General features: G+C 47.6%; 1 pseudogene; it reads left to right on the plus strand.

The window, feature by feature from the left end:
• The first annotated feature begins 7005 nt into the window (after window positions 1-7005).
• LOC102132508 (phosphatidylinositol 4-phosphate 5-kinase type-1 alpha-like) lies at window positions 7006-8935 on the plus strand (annotated as a pseudogene).
• The last annotated feature ends 856 nt before the right edge of the window (window positions 8936-9791 follow it).

The raw sequence follows: 9791 nt of genomic DNA on the forward strand, positions 1-9791 counted from the left end.
TCTTCTTATAATAATTCTGAAGGCTAGACTAGTTGATGAAACATTCTAGAGTCCCTTACTATTCTGCTGGGAATCTGTCATTCATACGTGTATTCTAATTTTCTGAGTCTGTGTAGACAGTTAGCATGTGGTTTCTCTTGATGTAATTTGATAGGTTAACAGTCCTAAGGTCTTTATTTCCCCTGAATTTACCCCTTTCCAACTTCAAGGCATGAGTGGACAATGACTGGATAAATAAAATAGAATGTCCACTCACCTCTTCCAACCCTCTGTCCAGGCTGCTGAGTTGTGGGGACTTTCTCCAGAAAGCAGTTCAGGCTGGCCCCTGTCTGCAGCTGCATCTTTGGTGTGGCTTGTCCTTTCTCAGTTTTCCCACCCACTTTCCACACAGCAGAGGTTTTCAAAGGGTGGTTCCCAGCTCAGCAGCATCAGCATCCCTTGGGACCTTGCCCAGGTTCTCCACCCTGACCTACCGAATCAGAAACTTGGGGTACTTTCTCAGCTGCCTGCATTTTAACTGGCCTTCCCGGGGAGTCTGGTCCTCTCTCCAGCTTGAGAGCCACTGTTCCACTTTGGAATGGTAATCGTTCCTGCCAAAACATCACATTATAAAATATTGTAAAGGATGCGGGTCTTTGAGAAGGAAGCACCGATCATTAATATTTTTGGTCCTGGCGTCAAGAATTAGTTCTGGGCACACGATAACAGACGTTTCCCCACAGGCTTGACCAGGATAAGAGAAATGGCGTAGGAGAGAGGCACCCAGGTGCACAGGACGATCCAGCTACTCAGTAATATTTCTTACCCTGAGAGGTCATCGCCTGGTTGCTGTTGTTTTTATCTTTATGCTATTTTCTATGTTCTCATTACAAAATGTGTTAAGTGCCCACACATCATCCCAGCGCCTTGATTTGCACAACGGTTTTCTGCGAGGAGAAGGACGCTACTTCTTCTCCCTGTTGACCTAAAATTGTCAGCACCCCTGAGCTCCTCTCAGTTATCACAGAGGAAAACATGCTCCATCCCTATTTAACTGTTTTCTTGACTAAGTTTTAAACTCTTTCAAAATGTTCTCTTCAAACATAATTTACCACCCTAAAACTGTCTGCTATGATGTCAAGTGCCATATAGCATTCACTAATGGTTATTAAGAGCAAACTTAGAGAAATGAGAATGGTCTTTATTGCAATACATAGCAAGGGAGGCTCCATTTTGGTGTCTGACACTAATAATGACAGACTGTGAATTCTTGCAGCAAGCAAAACATCATAAAACTGTCATGACCAGCCCCATTTCCTGATCTGAAGGCCACACTTTGCACACAGCTGGCAGTCCTTGAGTTTACCTTCAGTCTGGGTTCTGCTCTGAGACCTGGGAAGGAGGCTGAGAGTTGGAGAACTTGAAGAACTCAAGAGTTTACCTTAGTTGACTCAGAGATGAGCCAAGTAATCTTGACCAGCTCAGACCTCACTGGTGCTGGCAGCTTTACTCCTGGACTGAGTCTTCACCTCTATCCAGTTAGCGGGGCCCTGCCAGGAGGTTGGGTCCTCCCCAAGTCAATGGTTGACCTCTGCTACCTGTACTGAGAACTCCCAAGGCTTCGTGCCTCCGAGTCTCTGCTTCCCCGCTGGAATGCCTGATTTCAGTTACCTCTGACCTCTTCCTGGCTGAGCTTCCTCCCATCACCTGCAAATGGCGCCCCTGTCCCCTCATTTCATCTCTACAGGAGCCTCCGATTCCTGTTCCTAACCCCTCACACTTAGCTGCAGTTCATTTCCAATTCCAGATAAGTCATGAGATTACAAGAATGAGTCAGGTATAAAAATTTCTGCAAGACTTGTAAAGAGTTAGGACTTGGAATGTTTTAGAATTTGCATGTGCTTTCTTTCCTCCAGCTTCAGAAGGAGAAGATGGGATTTCTGCCTGCCTTAGGGCAACAGGGCAGGACGTTCTGAGGACAGCCAGGCAAGGGCTGGGCTGTGACTTGAGAAACGGGTGCCCTGGGAAGGGTAGAAGCCAGGAGGGAAGTGGCACCCATCCTGGAAGTGTCTGCTGTGAAGACACTCAATGTGTGTGTGTGAGACAGCTGCACAGGCATCTGCTAATGACTTGTGGTTTAATATGATTTAGGATTTTATATCTGTATACTATACACAGTACAGAATAACAGTTTATGTTAAGCATATGATGGATTGACTATTAGAGGGCTTTGAAGACACACAAATGCCTGCAGGAGGTTCAGAGCAGGCCTGGCCTAGAGCGAGGGGCTGTTTGCCGCTTTCTATGGGGCTCCCAGGCTCCCTCTTAATTTCTTTAAATTGGTTTAGTCACTATGGGAGCAGACAGGAAAGGAGTCAATTCCTCAGGTGTTTTGAGAGGACAGAGGTTAGCGCAGAGCTCCCTGCTCCCGATCAGCCGTGGGTAGCCCTGAGGAAGACACCCGGAGGAATCCCTCTGATGCCAGCCAGCGCTGAAAGAGGCCCAGGCTCATCATGCTGGGAGTAGTCTTCTCCTTCTCTCCTCCAGCTTCAAGATGTCACATTAATGTGGCTGTGCTGGTCGCCCTCCAAAGAGGCCTGGAATCCCCATCCCCACCTAAGGGCGTTGCAGGCCCAGGGTTTGCAATGGACCTCCATCCCACATCCTGGGCTGTGACAGAGACACGCCTGTGAGTCGCTTCTCAACCTGCCCATTTCTGAGGTAACTCAGGCTTCTGAACAGCAAGAGCGGCTGCTGAGCTTTTAGAATTGTGCTAGAGGCCCTGGTAAGAGAATCTGTGACCCCGAGGAAGTTTTCATGGGCTCCCTGGAGAAAGGGGCAGTTCTAATGATTCCTCAGGTGGACTCAGCATTGGGGGAGTCACCAGCCTTGGAATTCAGTCCCTAAATATAATTTGTTTGACTAACAAAAATTTCTAAAATGTGTCCAAGTGTTCCAAACATAGAATGTTAACTCAGATACAACACCAAATAAAGACAGTGCTCCATGTTAGCTGAACTTCTTGTACTCCTGGATTTGTATTGGACTGAGATGGATAAAGTCAATGAGATGGTTTGTTTCTGTGGAAGTGGAGCTCGACATGGGTTTCGGTCTTCAGTGGTTTATATAAAAGCTGTGGGAGCAGAGTCCAGGAAATTGCCCTGTGCTTCCCTCTATAAGAGCACTTAACTCTTGGAATTGCAAGTCTCTGTTTAGGATCAGAGGTGAGTGTTCCGGAGAAGAGGCTCTGTCTCACTCACCTTTGCATTCCTAACCCTGGCACCCACTCAAACACAGTGCACGTTGAGGTCATTAATTAAAGGATGACTAAACTGTCAGGTGGCCGCTGCACTTGAATGCTGATTAAGACTGTGCTTGAGACCTTTCTGAGTCTTCTTTTGTAGGAGTGCATTATGAGAGGAAGGTCAACATCAGGATTTGCCCACCCAAAGCCCCATCACCTACAAAACTTCAGTCTGTTTTTGAGAAGGGCTGACCACCTCTCACCAAGGAACCCAAATTCAGGCTCAGGCTGTGATAGTTAATGCTTTACAGATTATGATCTAATTTGGAAAGATGCTAATTTTAGTAACACAAATCTACTTCTTCAGAAACTTGAGCCTTGACTTTAGAGCATATTTTGGCCCAAATCTCTGTTTTGCTTGGGCATTAGAATTTCTGGCTTCTGTAGTGAGATGGGGTGCTGAGGGTGGGTCAGGCTCAGATGGACGCACCCATGACAGGGGGAAACACTTGGTTTTTGTGATAAACAAGGGACAGAGAGGCTCATTGTGACTCTTCAGTGTGGACCTCTCAGAACTGAAACATGCAGCCAATCCCTGGCAGACCCTAGACCTGGGGCGGGAAGTTCATAAACAGCAATCACGACGGAGAGAAGTATCCTCTCCCCAGCTGGCAGTGAACTTGCAGGATTGCCAACCCTGCTCCTCAGCCGCCACCCTCGTAGGATCTTTGCAGTGATTGGAGGATGGAGTTGGATCCTCTGCTGTCCTCGCTGGGCCCAGAGCACAGCCGTGGCTGACTTGGACAAAAGGCAAGACTGTCTTTAACATTTTTCTCCTCATTTTCAATTTCTTCAAGTAATTACTAACAATATTTATACTCCTTCTATTTTTACAAGCTTTATAATTTATAAAACACAGCCATATGTGTTATACATTGATATTTTGAAAATATTAAACTGATAGCTTTAAAAAAATTCTTTGCCTCTGTGAAGAGCATGTCCTCCAGTTGTCCTTCTGTCTTCTTGAAATCATGGAGGAGAGGGGGGCAAATCCATGTTGAAGAGAAAAGGCAGAGAAAGTGCCTCCTGCAGGTAGGGGAAGAAAAGAGAGCCCTTTGGCCTGGAGACTGGGAAGGAGGAGAAATGAGACATCAGAGCAATGTGTCTTGGCTTCCACTGCCGTTTACTGTCCAGACTGAAATGACAGAGCCCAGGGAGGCTGTTGGGCAGCCTAAGGATGATGCTGGATGCATAGGGATGCGTGCCCCATCCCCATTTAGAATTCTGGGAATAGGCCAGGTGCAGTGGCTCAGGCCTGTAATTCCAGTGCTTTGGGAGGCTGAGGTGGGAGGATTGCTTGAGCCCAGGAGTTAGAGACCAACCTGGGCAACATACAAGACCCTGTCTCTACCAAAAAGAAAAAAAAAAAAGTGCATGCCTGTAGTCTGAGCTGCGCAGGAGGCTGAGGCAGGAGGATCACTTGAGCCAGGAGTTTGAGGCTGCAGTAAGCTATGATTGTACCATCACACTCCATCCTGGGCAACAGAGTGAAACTTTGTCTCTAAAGAAAAGAAAAAAAAAAAAGAATTCTGGGAATATCCTTCATTTCCCAGCCAATATGTGTTATTCTAACAGAATAAAGATAGTGATTGGGCAAAGAGAGAAAATCATTAGTCTTAAGCTTCCCACAGCTCCTGTGTGGCATGCTATGAAAGAAACCAGAAATATTCCATATCCTGGGTAGGGTACAAATAGGAGCTGAGCTAGAACACGGTGGACCTGCCAAGGGCCTCCACAGAAGAGGGGCAGATTGCACAGTGGGACAGATGGAAGATATGATAGAATCTTTGAGATGTCTGCAGCCCCAGCAAGAGCAGACGTTAGGCTGAGTTACTGAGGAAGAGCTACCAGCCCCTGATGAGACAAAATAATCTCTACCAGTAGAAGTTCCCCAAAGTGCCATGAGTGGCCCCGACATTGAGTGACACATGAATCAGCAGAAAGACATTTCCTGGGTGATTGAGCTGCCAGGGGTCCTGTTAAGGATGAAGTGAAGAGGACCAGGCCTTTGAGTTAAGACAGAGCATTAAGTAACCCCAGAAACATAGAGATGATATTCCTTGGTCATGGAGGACACAGAAACACACGTGGAGGCTATACATAGCACATTCAAGGAACATAAGTAAAAGGGAATAATGAGAGATAACATTGGAGCAGGAGATACAGGAGGTTTGCAGAAAACCTTCAATGTCAAACAAAAGGGTGTGGACTTTGTGCTATGAAAACATTCCCTATAGGGTGTTCTGTAAAACACTTGTTCATTGATTTAGTAGTAAGTGTCCACCAAAAAAAGAAGGGAGGACCCATAGATTTAAAATTTTGGGAAACAATGAATTATATGCAGTGAAGCAGGTATCTCAGTATCTTCAATTTGTTACTGTGCATTCTGCGACTATGATGGGAGCATATAGAATTGATTAGAGGGAAGACCCAAGCAGGAGATCCTGTCACACACGTTTGAGTGGCGGGATTAGAGGACAAAGACTACATTGATGACTGAAAGAATGGGAATGAAAGAGACTGACTAGAGTTATTAACTAAGAAGAGTTGTCAGAGTGAGGTGTCTGCGCATGGGTAATCAGGGAAGGGATGGGAACAGCCTGACCAACAGGACGGAAGGTTGTAGCACTGTTTCCTGAAATGGGGTGTTCGGAGGGTGCGCTGCTTCCGGATGAGCTTTAGTGTTTGAATCATGACCGGATATGCAGGTGGAAACGGCCAGCAGGCAGTTACTGACTGAAGACGGAGGCTCAGGACAGAGGCTCAGGCAGAGCTAGAGGTGAGGGTCTGTGCACTTGGCCAGAACCTTAGGCCAGCACTGAGTCTCCAGGAGCGCCCTCGGCTCATGGTCTTGTCCCGAGGCACCTCGCTCATGCCTGTGCTCCTCAAATATCACTGGCTGTGCTGAGTACTTTCTATTTTTCTCCCCTTTAAAAATGTCCAGTCTCGTACCCCAATTCCTAGGACCCAACTTTCCACAAAACGAGTGATTTTTCAGCTGTGGTCCTAGGGAACATCGGCTCTCTGCCCAGAACATCGGCGACTCTGAGCAGTGATTGTCTCTTTGAACACATAGTCAGCAAGGGATTTGCATATTGCATCTCAATTTTATTTTTCTCTCACTATTTTTTCTTAAGCCTTTGGTGCTTGCTATTACCAGTGTGTGAGCATGTGTGAGCAGATGAACAGTGAATGAGTGAATAAACATTAATTTAAATTAATTAGATTGACTAATTATGTTTGATTTGATTGCTTTTTAGTGGATATCTAGGCTCATGATTGTAATTTCATAATAAAATCTATTACAGCAGTGCTCGGATTTTTCTGGGCCACCGGAGTGGAGCGACCGGGTTGGGCATAAACAGGCCGTCCAGGAGGATGGAGCGGGGCGTTCGCTCCGCTGGGGCTTTTCATGCCCCGTTTGTTTTCCAGGTGTGGCTTGTTCCCGGGAGCTTAGTCTTTTGTGAAAGCGGAAAGTGCCCCCTGTGGGGAGCGGGTAAACTCGCGGCTGGACTTGAGGCAGGAGTTCTCCCCAGGCCAGGCGAATGGGGCGGCCCTGAGCTGGTCCAGAGCCGGCTCCACGCGTCTGCGGGGGGTCCGCCGGGCCGGGAGGTGGCGCAGTCGCGGGTTCTGTGAAGGGGCTTGGGGAAGGAAGATTCCACTGGAGCAGAGGAAAAGCCGGATCGGAAGAGGCCAGGCCGCCGAGGGGAGGGGCTGCCAAGATGGCGTCGGCCTCTTCAGGGCTTCCTCTGTGGTCGGTTTTTCATCCTTTGATCCTGGGGTCGCTTCCTGTACCTCGTCCTCAGCATCTGGAATCAAGAGACTCATTGCGTCTGAGGTGCCTTGTGTCTCAGGCATGCCCATCAAGAAAATAGGCCACTGAGGTGTTGATTCCTCAGGAGAGACAACCTGTAGAAAGACAACCGCATCAGCCTTGAAATGTGCCATGGGATTGGGCATTACTCACTGTGGGGAGCCTGGGTCCCACACCCCAGCGTGATGTCCTCATGCAAGATTTCTGCATGGTGGAGAGTCTCTTCTTCCCCAGTGAAGGGAGCGACCTGACCCCTGCTCATCACAGCAGTGACTTTCCTTTCAAGACCTATGCACCTGTTGCCTTCTGCTACTTTCAGGAGCTATTTGGTGTCCGCCCTGATGATGGCTTGTACTCCCTCTGCAGTGAGCCACTGATTGAACTCAGTAGCTCTGGAGCTGATGGTTCCCTGTTATGTGTCCAGCCACGATGAATTCATTATTAAAACAGTTCAACATAAAGAGGTGGAGTTTCTGCAGAAGCTGCTTCCAGGATACCACATCCACCTCACCAGAACCCTTGGACTTTTCTGCCTAAATTCTATGGACTGTGCTGTGTGCAGGCAGGTGGCAAGAACATTCAGATTGTGGTGATGAAGAATCTCTTACTAAGACTGGTCAAAATGCGTATCAAATTTTACTTCAAGGGTTCAACCTACAAAAAGCAGGCTTCCCAGAAAGAGTGAGAGAAGCCTCTTCCCACATTTAAAAACCTAGACTTCTTACAAAACATCCCGATGGTCCTTTTTTTTTTTTGGAGGCTGACATGTACAATGCTTTCTGTAAGACCCTGCAGCGTGACTTCGAGATAATGAACTATAGCCTCTTGATGTCAATCCACAACATAGATCATGCACGAAAGCCCTGAAGCAGTGAAGCACAATGCTCCATTGACACTTGAAGACCAGCCCCCCAGAAGGCTCTGTATTCCACAGCCATGGAATCCATCCAGGGAGAGGCTTGATGGGGCAGCCCCATGGAGACCGATGACCATACGGGTGGCATCCCTGCCCAGGAGAATAGAGGGGAAAGGATCCTGCTTTGTATTGGCATCACTGACATTCTACAGTCTTACAGGTTTGTTAAGAAGCTGGAGCACTCTCGGAAATCCCTGGTACGTGATGGGGACACTGTCTCAGTGCGTCGCCCAGGCTTCTACACTGAACGGTTCCAGTGCTTCATGTGCAACACAGCATTTAAGAAGATCCTGGCCAGGCGTGGTGGTTCATGCCTGTAATCCCAGGACTTTGGGAGGCCAAGGCAGATGGATCACCTGAGGTCAGGAGTTTGAGACCAGCTTGGCCAACATGGTGAAACCCCATCTCTACTAAAAACACAGAAATTAGCTGGGTGGTAGTGGTGCATGCCTGTAATCTCAGCTACTTGGTAGGCTCAGGCAGGAGAATCACTTGAGCCTGGGAGGCGGAGGTTGCAGTGAGCCAAGATTGTGCCACTGCACTCCAGCCTGGGCAACAGAGTTAGACCCTGTCTCAAAAAAGGAAGAAGATCCCCTTGAAGCCTCCTCCTTCCAAAAAGTTTCAGTCTGGCTCATTTTTCTCTGGGTGAGCAAGCTCCAGTGACAACCGCTGCATTACTTACCAGCCATCGGTCTCAGGGGAACACAAGGCACAAGCCACAACAAAGGCGGAAGAGGAGCCAGGTGTTCACCTTGGTTGTCCTAATGTTTTACCTCAGACTCCACCACTGGAGGAAATCAGTGAGGGCACACCTATTCCTGACCCCAGTTTCTCACCTGTAGTTGGAGAGACTTTGCAAATTTTAACTACAAGTACAACCTTGGAAAAACTTGACATTGCAGAGTAAGAGTTCACCCATTGAGCACAAAGCCTCAGAAGACCTGAAACAAGATTCTGTCATCTCTGTGATCCCAAGATGTCAGTCCTTGCCCCAGCAATGCTGAGTTTTCTTCTACTTGGCCATCAAAAAGGAATGTAATGGAAACGGGGGGAGCTCTCCATCTTCTTCCTGAAGAAGAACCTCATCTCCTTCCCCTTCCTCATGAATGGGCATTAGTGCCTTAGACAGTTGAGGACCGCAGCAACCCCTGCACTCCAGAATTGGGTGGATGGATTTTCAATGGGCTAATCTTGGCTTTCACAATTGAAACTTGCATGAAGACCGCCATTTTTCATGCTGGAAATGGGATGGCTGAAGTTGGCAGTTTTCTTTCCACTTGTCTTTCACCAGGAGCTGGACTCATAATTTCCTCAGGACAGACTTGCTAGCACATTATCCCCACCTCAGTTCTTTCTCTCTGATCCCTGGAAGAAGATCCCTGTAATCTCTGTAAAGGCTTTGAGGGGATAAGGGTGTTTAACCACCTCCCAACTTTCTTCTTCTTCTTTTTATCCTGAATAAAGGAAAAAGCGCACAGCACACAATTTCAAGTCAGTTTCAGATCAAAACTCCAAAAGTGTTGACGAGATGCCTAGTCATAGGATTCCCTCCGAAGAGAGATGGTGTTTGTGAAGAGAAGTGTGGTGATTGCTCTGCCAGGACAGCTCCTCTTTAAACTCTTCCTTTCTTGATGAATTTCTTAAGGCTGAAGGAATGGAGAGAGTGGGACATGGGATAATCTTTACTCCTTTGTTAAAACATGGGGCAGCCATGGGCTGGGAGATCATAGCCCTTCCTAGGCAGAGTCCTACTCACTGCCAGGCTGTGATGATTATTA

Source organism: Macaca fascicularis, chromosome 3 (assembly GCF_037993035.2).
Source record: "Macaca fascicularis isolate 582-1 chromosome 3, T2T-MFA8v1.1".
Classification (NCBI taxonomy): Eukaryota; Metazoa; Chordata; class Mammalia; order Primates; family Cercopithecidae; genus Macaca; species Macaca fascicularis.